This window comes from Pteropus vampyrus, unplaced genomic scaffold (assembly GCF_000151845.1).
Source record: "Pteropus vampyrus isolate Shadow unplaced genomic scaffold, Pvam_2.0 Scaffold33, whole genome shotgun sequence".
In the NCBI taxonomy this organism is placed as follows: Eukaryota; Metazoa; Chordata; class Mammalia; order Chiroptera; family Pteropodidae; genus Pteropus; species Pteropus vampyrus.
The window spans coordinates 2,080,693-2,094,838 of NW_011888814.1; the positions used below are offsets into that span (position 1 = coordinate 2,080,693).

The window sequence follows — 14,146 nt, forward strand, 5'->3', positions numbered from 1 at the left end:
CAATATTGACCATCATTTTCTATTTTGAGGAAAAACATAGACAAATTATTTTTTTTCTGCTTTGTGTTTTCTTAGTAGAAAGTAATAATGATTGGCAAAGTCTTCTCCATGAAAATCAAATTTATCAGATCTACTTCTTGCAAATTCAAGACACCGAACTCTACAAGATCCCACTGTTCAAGATTTAATTTAATACAACTTTAGAGATTAAAATTTGGTGTGGTTCCAAAGAAATGTAATTTAAAGACATTTAAATAGGTGTACAATGTAAATCAAATGCGAAGATAATGACAGTTATTTCAGGGAACATTTAAGTCAGATAAAGTTTCCAATTCAGATGCTCGATATCTGTGAATACAAACATATCTGCCATAAATCTACTGGCTTTAGCACAGTACAGAGTTGTTAAATAGTATACCAATAAACAAAATTCAGAGATATTTTTCACTATAGAAAAAAAATTCAAAGAAGATAGCTTAAAATGCCTTAAAATATTATATCGGTAATAATGAATCATAATTTAAAATTATCAAATGAGGGGGATTTTAAAATTGAAAACAATATTAGAAATTATAGGCACTTCAGCAATTCTTTCATGAAAGGCAAACTTAAATTGACACGTGAGGTACAGTTGATTGTTTATATAAACTCTTTTGTAACGTTATCAAAGAGATTTATATTAAGCAAAAAATAACAACCAAAAAAAAAAAAAGCTTCCAATACTATTTGTTGTTGTCCCATCCCTCAGTACCTCTAAAGAGAGTATAAAGAATGCTAAAATGAGTAATTTCTCTGGTGAGCTAGAGAAAGAAGCTTCTTCACAGAGAATAATGTTTAAATCAACTGCTGGCCTGACTGCCTCAGAGTACACAGATAGAGAGCCTCCAATTTCAACCAGATCAGGTGACTCAGCACGTGTTATTAGAAAGGAGATGAGAGCAGAACCCAGGGAGGACTCTCCTTAAGGAGCACACGAGAAGTCTGCTCACACAGAGAGAAAGGTCCAGGGGTGTGGACACTGTTTCAGCCTCTAAGGCTCTCCCCTTAGAACAGACAGATCACTAGCCAGGAATCTGCTAGGTGTTTTGTTTTGTTTTATCACTATTTCAAAGCTTTTCCTGGAAGATTCTTTTAGGATCTCATCAGATATGTGGCTAGTGTTTTATTCACTATGACTTTATCCAGATGCAGAATGAGGACTTGCTACTAAAACACAGATTTGGAAGAGAGGATTTATTACACACATGCATAAACAGTATTACCTGAAAAAAAAAATGTTCTGGCAAACAACCTAGACTAGCAATATTAATAAAAGAGATTGACCTGGATAATAGACATGAAATATAATCACTCTAAGGAATTTGTGACATACTGACATCACAGAGATCAGAGTTACCTTGGGTAAAGATCTGTCTATTACCTTCATCCCAGTGGGAGATTATTCAGTGTTATTCACTGACATTTTACAAGTGTTACCGTGCATATTGTTAAATCAACAACTGTGTTAATCTATTAAAGTTTCCAAATCTTCAAGTTTGTAATCCAAGATTTTATTTCTGAATCTTGCAGGCTGGCTGCTAGTGTTTCATTTTTCCTACGTATGAAAACATATTGCTTGCTCCTATCAATGAGAAATGCTTCCCAAAATATTTTGTGTCATTTTTAATATATATGTATATACAGATATCTTTTAAATCATATATAAAATTAAGATATTAAACAATTTATTTAAGTAATATCTCGGATTCTCTTCCAAGCTTTTAATCATGCTGTTGGCCTCACTTGAAATATCCCATTTTTCTCTTCCAGTACAAAGTCCATTTTCTCTAAGGAATGTTGCCTAATCCCTTCAACATCTGCAGTATTGCTGTTTTGACATTTTGTTGTTGATGACTACTAACCTATTCACTAAACTAATAACATACAGCTTTCTTATGAAAGTACATCCATATTTTAATTAATTTGCTTATCCCTCCATCTATAGCCTAAGCTATATTCCAACTAACAATTATTAACATTTAATAAGTGCTCAGTAAAAATCTTTGGCATTAAATTTCATAATTTATGCCTCATTCACACCTAATCCTAGTTTATGTGGCAGTTGTAGAGACATCTAAAAAATAATGCTCAATTAAAAGAGAATAATTCTTGTTTTGTGGTTTTCGAGTACTAAACTCTGAATATATATAAGATTTGAAAATTCACAATTGCTCTAATTGGCTAACATCTCATGACCTGGCTGATAAAATTAACAATATAAGCCTTTTAAATTTTTACTAAGTTTTCCCCTTGATGCCTTTATTATTAATATTTTTCATAGCTCTACAAAATATTCAGAGACCTTTAGAAAATTATCTATAGATTTTCATGACATATTTAATTATGTTTTCATATAATTTGGAACTCAACAAAATGGTACACCTCTAAAACATTATGATTTTATTTTTGTAAGGTAAAATTTCATTCCAGGCTTAAATAATAAAATAACTAGAAAACTGTGCAAGCGAGGGATTATAAATGGCCCCGATGAATCACAAAAGGAGAGGTGTTGCAATCATAGGTACTGGGATAACAAATTTGGAGAACAACCATCACACCCTTAAATTATAGCATACTTAGTGACATTAACAGCTCTGAAAACTTATTCTTTCTAAACACAGACACATCCTCACCCTAACTCTTTACCCCCAGAAATGAAGGGGGACATTAACACCTTATTTTCAGCTCAGGTTTAAATTAATGTCATCTATCTGTGCATAACTTTAGGATTCTAGGAAGAACTAAATGGGATGTCTAGGATATATCTGAACAACAAATTAGCTACTCTGTTTCTTATAATATCTTCACTTGAATGATTCTTTCATTGAAAATAATGGTGTATGTCCTATGGTGAAACAGATTGAGTCAGCTGTTCCCTGAGCTTTTCAAAGTGATGAGCTGATGCACTTGTTCTTTATTTGCAGTATAATTGGGGACTTAAATTCCTATTTTTTTTTATAATGCCTGTTCCCTCGAAATATCTATTCCCTTTGTCTATGTAGATTAAACATACTCTGGTGAGAAGCAAATGCAAATATCTAGGAAATAATTATATCCAGAAGGGCACAATAGTATAAAAGGAGGTAGGTAGTTCAAAACATCATTCCAAGACCATCTGCTTTTTAAATTATCTGAATAGATAAATGATTGATAAAGGATATAGCCAGTGTTCACAGAGTAAACCTTTTCTTTTTGCAATACTGACATGTAAAAACTAAATACTGATTTTTAAAAAAAGTAAATGTTAATAAGTCTCTCAGTTGAGTCACCTTTTATGAGCATATTATTAGCTTTAAGTTCAAAACTTTATTATTTGATGAAATGATAGTCATAGTGCTACCATTAGCAAAATTATATGTTTTTTTTAACATTTTTAAATTCATGATAACCACTACTAGCTGTCATTTTATTGTTTTGTGTCTAGTTGTAGCAACATTTTCTAAATGAAAAAATTTAAGCGAATGGTCTGATAGGAACAAAAAAGCATACTTAGGAGAAAGTGGGACAGAATATTTGAAACTGAGACTCCGGTGAACAATTATTGCTGTGAGATAGCTTGTGCTTTGGCACATGCCATGCAATCTAGTCTACAATACACTGATCTGTCATACACTAGCATTTGGCTTTAGCTAATTGTGATTTTTTGGGAACTCAATATGTTCATCTTCTACAACAAAATATGTGTTAGTGAATTAATTTTCTAATGATGCCCATTAGTAGGTTAATCAAGGCCTTAATAAATAATAACTCTGATCTCCTAAGGATATATTGTGAGAAACCAGTCTTTTGGAGTACAAGTTCTCAGATGAAGGATAACATTAACATAAAATAAATGATTTAATGTTGCATTTAAAACAACTTTCTATGGACTGATAGAACTGGAATGACTTTCCTATTTCTCTACTGAAATCATAATGTGACTGTCTTTGACAAAATAATAATTTAAGCACACGGTGCATGTGGGCCAAAGTTGTTGGGTCATTCTCAGTTAAAATTTAGCATTAATAGAGCTGACTCATAAATAATTCAATATTGATATAAACACTGTAAAGGAAAATCTTTTCCCCCAGGTCCCAGAAATCATTTTTGCAGTCCGTTTTTTATTATACAGAAAGCTTGCCATAAATTAGTTAGCAGAAGAAATTTTAGGTATTCAGTAGTTTTAAAAGACTACATTTAAAAGACTTTCTACTTGAAGTGGAATGATGAATCAAATTTGATTTAAAATATTATGCCTTTTTAAAAACCTTCAATCAAGTAATCAAGGGAAAAAGTAACAATAAAATATTGGAACTAGTAATTTTTAAAAGCCAATATCTTCTTAAATGACAGGGATTCATTTTCTATAGAGCCCTTTCTGGGCTCTAGGTCAAAACTTTAATATGTAACCAGCTTAAGCTAAAATCTTTCATACTTTTTTGAAGTTTGGTCTTTGAAAGAGATGCAAATGAATGCTAAGACAGGGGAAATTTTGCAGATTTAAATTTAAAAAGCTGTCCTTTAGAAAATCCTGTCTACCAGCCTCTCATTGAACTAAGCAACAAACTGAGAAATCAAGGTCATTAGTTTAATAAACCCCCTGACTGAAATTTTTTATAGGATGTGTTTCTCTCAGTGTCTCATATATCAAGCGTTGAATAATTACTCAAATCTATTGAAATCATAAATGTTAAAGGATCATTGTGATAATTCTAGTCTCATTTACTTATTTCATTTTATTTTATTTCATTTAAGAAAAGGAATACTTTATTCAAACCCATCAAAGAAATGGGCAGATTAGGTCTGTAACAAAGCATCGTGGTTTAAAGCATAGGCCAGTAATTGTATATGAGAGTATACACTTCCACATACAAATTAACTGATTAGATCACAACTTTTCAATGTTTAAAACAGAATAAGCTTCTCTGTCAAAGCAGTGCCTTTGTGACATTTTAACTTTAGTATTCTCTTCCTTCTTCCTCATCCTCTCCTTTAGTAGAATCCACATCAACCTCCTCATAATCCTTCTCAAGGGCAGCCGTGTCCTCATGGGCCTCAGAAAATTCCTTCCTCCATGCTCTCCCCTATGTACCAGTGAATGAAGGCACGCTTGGCATACATCAGGTCAAATTTGAGGTCCAGGCAAGCAACAGCTGTGGTGTGCTCAGCACGCACACAGCTCGTCGTACTGTGACTGGGTCTCCACCAGGCAACGCAGTGAGAGGCTGGTAATGAATGCAAACTTTGAAGCCGGTGGGGCACCAGTCCACAAACCAGATGCTGCATTTGGTCTTGATGGTGGCAATGGCAGCATTGATATCTTTGAGAACCACGTAACCTATGGTACAACAGGCAGCAAGCCCTGTATTTACCGTGGCGAGGGTCACATTTCGCCATCTGGTTGGCTGGCTCAAAGCACGCACTGGTGATCTCTGCTACAGAAAGCTGTTGATGGTAGGCTTTCGCAGCAGAGATAACAGGGGCGCGTGTAGCCGGAGGGAAGTGGATGCGAGGATAGGACACCAGGTTGGTCTGAAATTCTGTCAGATCAACATTCAGGGCTCCGTCACATCTCAGGGAAGCAGTGAGGGAGGATACAATTTGACCTATAGATCTATTCAGGTTAGTATATGTAGGGCGCTCAATATTGAGGTTTCTATGATGGATGTCATAGATGCCAGTGCAAACTTCATCAATGGCCGTGGGTTCCGGGTCTGCAAACACTGCCATGGGCACATGCTTGCCAGCGCCTGTCTCACTGAAGAAGGTGTTGAAAGAGTCATCTCCTCCCCCCCCCCCCCCCCGCAACACACACACCCACAATGGTCTTGCTGTCACTCAGCATCTGGCCATCGGGCTGGATGCCATGTTCAAGGCAGTAGAGCTCCTAGCAGGCATGACCACTCTGAACACCAGCCCAGCCAACGCGGGTGGAGATGCACTCACGCATGATTGCTGCTTTGCAGCTACTGAGCTGATAGCTGAGAAGAGGAGAGATAGTTGCTTCTTACAGCGCCACCTTCAGGCAGTCTATATAAGAGAACCTCCCCACTTAACTAATTTTAGAGAAGAAAATGGAACTCAGAGCAGCTGTATGTGACTTCCCTGATACTACAAAAATGGCAAACAGCAAAATGTTCAATTATTACACTAAATGTTGATTCGCCTGTAAGTCAGCCATTAGTAGTTATGTCACAGCAGCTTTACAAACGGTAAGACTGTTTAGCAAATACACCAATATGTTTGTGTCTGAATGATCAATCTTTCTAAATAATTACCTTAAGAGAATATAGAAATATTCCAATGATTGCTAAAAAAAGAGTTTTGGAGTCCATTTTCACAGCCAGATTTTGCAATATTTATACATTAATTTAGTTATGTATACATTAATTTAGTAGGCTCACAGTCACTGTTAAGTGACTGTGAGCCTACTATGCGTTGGGAACTGCAAATAAAGAGGTAAATGCCACTATGTCCTTGTTGTCAAGGACGGCAGTATAGGTGAAGATGAAAGAAAGAACAAGTGAGCAGGAGGCACAATTAATTAAATCAAAAGATTGGATTCAAGGCATGCAAGAGAAAGGGGAGAAGGTAAAGATTAATGATAACTTACATATACTGTTTCTAAGCGTGTATGAAAACTACTCCTCAAACCATCACTATGAAGTATAACTATTCCCATTTTTATTTTACAGATGAAGAAACTGAGACCCAGAAAAGTTGAAGTACTTTCCCAAAGCCACAGGGTATGAACCCGTGTAGTTCAGCTATAGAGTCCACATTCTTAAACACTAAACTGTCTGGCCTCTATAGAATAGTTTTGATGGCTTGAGTGCCTAAGCAAATAGAAATATTTCTAAAGTAAATCAGGTGTGAAGAAGTGCAAATAGGTTTATGAAGAAGGGAGAAAGATGGGCAATTTCTGTATTTGGACAGACTTGGGGATCTGTTATGGAGTCCAGCATTTTTCCACATTGGTCAGGGCTGCAGACACCTCTTTGGAAGTTATCAGCACAAAGGTAGCAGTTGAAAATATGGGGGTAGCCACGTTTGCTCAGAGAGAGTATACTGAGTGACAAGCAAGGTTCTCCGAAGTGCAAACACCCACATTTAGGGAAATATAGCAGAAAATAAACCAGCAAAATTGATTGAGGTGAAAAAGTCAGAAAGAAAAAAGAATAAAACATGAGAACTTGGTAAAGGATGATGATGGCATGTTTCACAGTGTCAGCTTTAAAGAAAAGTCAAGGAATTGAAAGACAAAAGCGTGTCCACTGAAACTGATAACAAGGAGGTTATTCAAGAGGCAGAGTAAAAAAGCCATTGTGTGGTATGTTGAACCACGAATTTGAGGTGGTCACAAATTAGTGATGAGATGGACTCCTTGTTGAAGAAACTTTATTGTGAAGTAGAGGCATAGTCTAGGTGGGGGGAAGCAGAAAGGTGTTTTCTTGGATGTCACATCCTAATTTTTATGTAAAAAGAGGCTTAATTTCATCTCTCATTTTTAAATGACAGGCTCTTAATTGCATCAAAAATAAAATAATGTCTTAAAGAATCATTTCTGCTCTCATTTGAGACATTAAAAAAGACATTACAAACTCTGTTTAATTCCATAAGATAAAAACTCAGATATATGTTAGTAAATGTATGTAACACCAGGCACTGCACTTGACTCTAAAGATCAGTAAGGAGCAAATGTGGACACAATTAGAGATGATTTGCTGAAAAAAAAAGTAAATATGTCAAATTAATAGCAGATAATGAAAGATACTACATGCCATTAATAGATTCTATGAGATAAAATGTCTTTGTGAAAGGTAGTAGGAAGCTGTAATTATGTTCAGGAAAAACTTTCTGCCTATCTGCAATACAAACAAATTTGAATTTGAAATGTCAGATAATATTAAGTTTTTATGTTCATGGTTTATCTTAGACCCTGATCAAGCCATTTATTGTTTATCATAATTAGAGTTTTTAATGTTACAAGCGTTACAAGTGTTTCTTCTAAAATAGAATCCTGACATATCTGGTAGAGGAAAGCTCAATATAATTATTTTCCCTGGAAATGAAAGAATATATTACAGCATTCTTTTTTATAGGGAAATGCTGTCTCTTAAAGTTGAAAATTCTGTAAGGATACACATGATGTTATAAAGAAAAAAATAAAAGGAGTGCCTGTTTAGTTCTGTGAGCTCTGTCAAGAGCTGGTTGAAGAATACTGTAATGTGTTACAGGCAGATTACCTTAGAAACATAACTGAACTCTCCCCGCTTTCCACTTTTAGGAGGAATAGGCATGCACGTAGTTGTATTATTATTCAAAAATAATTCAGAAGAAAAATATTGAAGTAGTGAAGGACTTTTCTCTTACCATTAAAGCCTTTCCTCCTATATTTCCTGTCTCAGATCGTACCACTCTTCACTTAATTGCCTAGCGTATGAGATACCTTTCTATACTCTTTATTTTCCCATCACTCACATCAATCACTAAGTCTTTTCTATTCTACTCTCTTTTTATATGTTAATCCTATCTATCATCTGTAGCTCCACTGTCTCTTCCTAGACTTCATTTTTTAAGTCTTGAAACTGGTCATACTGCCTGCAATTCGATTCCTTCCCAATCCGTTTTCCACACCATTAGGGATCATCTTAAAATGTAAATGTGATAATAGTCAATGTCTTGCAATCACCAACAGATTGAAGTCTAAGTAACTGAACATGTTGTAGAAGGTCCTTAATGATCTGATTCAAGTTTTTCTCCATTTCTATACACAGGCCAAACTGAATTTCCTGCAGTGTTTCAAATACTCCAGGCACATTCCTACCTCCAAGTCTTTGCAGAAACTGTTTCTCTGCCTGAAATACCCTAACTCCATCTTTGCCATTTCTTTACCTGGTTAACTCTGACTTGTTAATATGTCCATTTAGGTGACCACATAGGTGTCTAATCCCCTCAAAATGCTCCAAAGCTGATTTACGTATCTTTTATATGCCTCCCTTGCAGCCTGTACTTACCCAATTTGAACATTTCTAAAACTATATTGAAATTGCCTATTTATATAACTAGGCTTCTATTTGAAGCTACTTAAATAGAAATGTAGAAACTACTTGTTTACTATTAGTTGTATCCTGGTAGGAAAAAAAATGAATAAGTGAATGGAAAAATACCTAATTTCTATACATAATATATAAACACATTTGGAAAATAACTTTTTCTCAAGCCTCTGTTTTTTCATACCTAAACACACAGTATTACTGAAAAGAACAAAAAGGGATAATTAAGCTAGAACTCATTAATAATAATAGGGCAAATATATAATGTATGCTATATTGTTGTAATTTTTGTTCTTGTTAATGATTCCTTGTAAAATTGATGCTATGCCATGAATACAGCTGCTTTTATGAGCTGCTTGAGATGGCACATTATATTCTTCTTGTTCAGAATTCCATATTGCAGATCTGGGCTCTCCCAACCACATTTTGACAGCCCATCAGTTAAAGGATTCATCGGAGACAACCACAATAGTAGCCCATGAATTAATGACTGGTTACTAAGAATTTGCTTCCATAAGTTAGAGGTGTTTGAGTAACAAGGATATAAATACATATACTTCTGCAATATAGTTCTTAATAGAGTGTAATAGAATTAGACCTAACATTAAAGTCATTGGAATTAATTTAACTCTTTGGAGTTTCCTCCATAGATTTACTTGTAGGTTGGAGGTTTTAATTTAGGAGATTTTATATGCATTCTAAGAAAACACATATGAAAGCAAGGGAACAGATGTATTTTTTATAAAATATGAAAACTGTCAAGAATTGTCTCTAATAATCCTTATGTAGTTGTATAAGCCTTGAACATCCAAATCTCAATTTTTCTATGCCTAATTATTACTTAAGATTTATAATAAAATATATTATTAATGTTCTCATGCTAGAAATTCTGATTCAGTGCTCTGGTTCAGGGCTGAGGAATTTGCATTTTAATGAGAACCTCAAATGATTTTGATATGGGTTTAAATCAGTTCATCCTTGAGAATTCAATCTAAAAAATGTACCCATCTTCATTTTCACTTTCTTACGAAAGACCCTGCATTTTTTAATCATATGCAATATATTGCCAAACATGCCTATTCATGTAGAATAACATTTTTAGATGCGTGTAATGTGGTGAGGTTCTCATTTTTAAATTTTGTACTCTCTCATACTTAATTTAAGTTCAAATAATATAAATAATGTATTTCTCTTACATTTTAAGTAAATTTCTATATATTACGAATAGGTGCCCACAGAATAGACAAAGATAACACTGTTTTCATGGAACCATTATCTTATTACTGACATTATATTAGAAAATGGAGTGGAAAGCCCACTGGACATGAGGAAATCTGCTTTGCCACTACCCTGTAACCCTAGACAAGTCACCTCCTGGCCGTGGACTTCGAGGTCCATATCTGGACAAGGAGATTGTACTTAGTACTCTTTAAAATGTTTTTCAGATTGAAGAGTATATTTTCATGCGTGTGAAACCATTTTAATTTAGAAAAATACATTTTATTTTTACATTTGACAATGGTTGCTAATCTAAATTTGAGGAGGAAATATGGGATATTTTCAAAAACATCATTGCATCATATAACTTATATATTACTTACAGTCTATCCATCACAGAAAAGAGAGGGACTGAGACTTAGTAAAAGTGTCATTCTAGGACTATAACAGCCCCTCCATTTGCATGACCAGTAAAGGAAATGATGGCAAAGCCATATTGGATATTCATCCAATGGATAAAATAATCAACTCATAATACGGTTGTATTGACAACTTTTCTCTGAAAAGCCCATTTAGGATCCAGTAAATCCTAACACACTTGTTTTAGGGAATTCTGTTTGTAAGAATTATTCTGCATGGGTGTGAAGTCACAGACTGTTCTCTGGACAAGAATGAGGGTTCCTGAGATTCCATGATTTTTCATATGAAGTACATGACTGTTAAGTCAGTATAAAAGAGGCTTACGATTCTCTTCCTACAGTGTTTCTTCTTTTAAGGATTAAAAAATACACTGTATATCCTTGCAGAATACTTGAGAAGGAATTTGCAAGACTCTGCTTCTGTTCTACCTAGGAAATCAAAGTCTACATTGTTGACAAATATTTTAACTTTCCGAAGTTTCAAGGCGAGAACGATTAGTCAATTTTCCAGTGATCTAACACAAGGATTACACAATTATTCTCTAATTCCTGAGTGTTCCTGCCATCCTGTTCATTAAAGCAAAATTAAGGTACTTGATATATTGAAGGCTCACACACCATCTAGCTGTCCACAGGGGATAGCTGATGGCTGTCGCAGATAAAGAATCCCTGGAAACTTCTGGTACTAAAACAAAAAGATGTGTTTGCTCAGGGGCTTGTAATTTTGTTTTTCTCTTCCTGACATGTGTATGTTGAAGATGCTACTTAGACATTTGTTTTCTTCCACTCTGAAATAGCAGAAGGTGGCATGGATTGGGGTAAAGAGAAGAATTTATGAAGGAAAACAGACATTGCTTTCCTTACAGTTCTAAATTTTGAGGTAAAATAGTTGATATTAATACACCTTTTAAAATATTTGTATCGCTTCTTTAGCAAGGATTTCTATTGCTGTAAGACTCACTGAGGCCAAGAGAAGTGTCACAAATCAGAATAACAGAATAGGGTGTTTATATAAAATTGTGGTTTCTAAATTCCATTCTCATATTTCTTTAGTTTCTACTGTTGTTAAGACATCACTCCTTCATAATGTTTAAGTTATTTATCTTTCTACACACGTGATTTTCATAGAGAACTTTAAACACATACATTTAAATATATTGGCATTCATACTAAACTTCTAGCAATGGGCTTAGTTTCTGGCTCATTTATGAGGTATGTGATTATACTTTACTAATGAGTGCATTGAAAAACTTCAGACATTTTGTTTGTATGTAAACCTATTTTGCATTTTTAGAAATAGGAAATTAGTTTTCATCAGAACTTATTTCTCCAAGGGAATAATATCTTGTAAAAGAATCGTCATGTTCTTGCTCTCATTGTGCTTATCCACATTCAAAGACCACTGGAGCCAACGCTTTTATTATCTGCTCCGCAATCGCAATGATTGCTATGCTTTTGCCTAGAATATGAACTTTCTCCTCTGTAAAAACTCTTTAGTAAATATAATCATATTCTGCTCTAGCTACTCGATCTGTGAACAGCCATGTATAATTATAGGTACTTAATATAATTCCTTAGTAATCCAAAATCTCAACAGAAATGGCATTCAGTTTATGTTTGTTATGTCACTCCTTCCACTTGATACAAATGACTGCCTCAAGTGTACTTACTGTTTTGAAATCCATGTATCTGCCATTTGAAAAATAGCCCAGGATCTGAAGAAAAAATAAATTTGCCACAATTTGGAACTCAGAAGTTGATTTTCTTTTAGGTACACCTACAGAGCTTGAGCTACAGGTCTCTATTTCAAAGAGCAATAAGGTAGGGCACTTTCAGAATTTCAGCTACCAAGGTGAGGGCATCCCATAAACTCTGTAGTCATTTGTCTTTATATGCAAATATTTTCAGAGAAACACAAATATCTAAAATAAGTAAATGCTTTTCTTCTCCCAGCATAAAGTATTACTTGTAATTGCTTCCTGACATGATAATTATGCAGTATAACATTTTCATTAAGATTTATATTTCTGCCTGCAAAGCGGGTTACAGATTTTAAATCTTGCACACCGCCATCATACAGGCCATAATGCCAGTAAAGAAAACCACTGCTTAGGGAACAAAATTGGATATTTGTAGATAAGATCACAATTTGTGGCATCAAAGCAAGTACACATTCATTTCTTTCAACTTTCCAGTTATGTATACATTACATTAATGATGCAGGTAGTACTCTTGAATTCAACCAATATCTGCATAAAGGATTAATTTAGCACTTCCCCATGTGGATTCTTGGTAATAGACCTACAAGAAAAATGGTTGACATACATCATTTTCCAATTTAAAGCACTGCAAAAATATCTGGGACCATTTACAGAAGATTTTTCTCAACATAAGTGGAGGAACTCAGTTTAACGTCTTTGATGCAGGTAGCAAATAAACCCTTTTCGAACCCTGAAGATTAATGTAGAAAATTCAGTGGGGTTGCATGAAGACTGCTGTTTATTAAAGTAAAAAATCTCAGGCCTAAAGCTCCATATATTTTGTAATGAATTAAAAATCATTTGACTTTAGAACTACTGAGTTTCTAATGAGAATGATCAGATTCCTGTTTATCCTTGGCAAAATGTGCATCTCCACTATTAGGATAAAAGACTACCCCCCCCCCCAAAAAAAAAGTCAAATTGAACTTCAAATAATTCAAACTATAAATGAAGGAGAAATTAAGGGATTGTGATTCTTTTCAAAACACATTTAATTATCTTACTTTAGGGCAAAAGTTTCATCAAAATCAAACCCCAGGACTTCCAAAAGAGTTATTTAAGGTATGTGGCAAATGTTCTAATTGTGGAAAGACTGCTTTAAAGTACAATGCACAATCACAATTAGAACACCTAGAATTAATGCTGAGAAGTAGATTATTGCATGGATTCTGGGCCAGGCTGCCTGGTTTCTATAACTTTCTTTGTTTTGTTACCTTCAGCAAGGTACTAAACCTCTCTGTATTTTCAAAACCTTTATCAATAAAATTGAGGTAGTAAGAGCACCTAACTCTTAGGATTGTCATGTGGATAAAATTAGTTAATTTAGTAAGTCCTGTATAAACTTGCTATGGTAAAGATGATGGGGATCATTATGAATTATTTGGAATTTTGAAATTGATTATTTATCTATTCCATAAAGGTAATGTATGTCTGTTTGGTTTTTTTTAATTTTTTTGTTTTTCCTGGCACTTCCGAGATAAATACTCAAAAACTTTGGCTATAGGAGCAAATGAATCTTTCACTCCAGTCACTCTTTCTCACTAGTACCAGAGTGGAAAGGGTATGCTAACAGAAATATATAAAAAATAAAATATTAACTCTGGTGCATAGATCTGATTTCAATTTGATCCAGGAGGATGTTTGCATAAATTAGTAATTTATTTTTTTAATCAAT

General features: G+C 34.3%; 1 protein-coding gene and 1 pseudogene across 1 annotated transcript in view; one reads left to right on the forward strand and one right to left on the reverse strand.

Annotated features, from left to right (window-relative positions):
• Positions 1 to 14,146, forward strand: part of KCND2 (potassium voltage-gated channel subfamily D member 2) — a 476,246-nt gene that overhangs the window by 275,044 nt on the left and 187,056 nt on the right. The gene's annotated exons all lie outside the window — the stretch shown is intronic.
• LOC105290152 lies at positions 4,977 to 5,968 on the reverse strand (annotated as a pseudogene).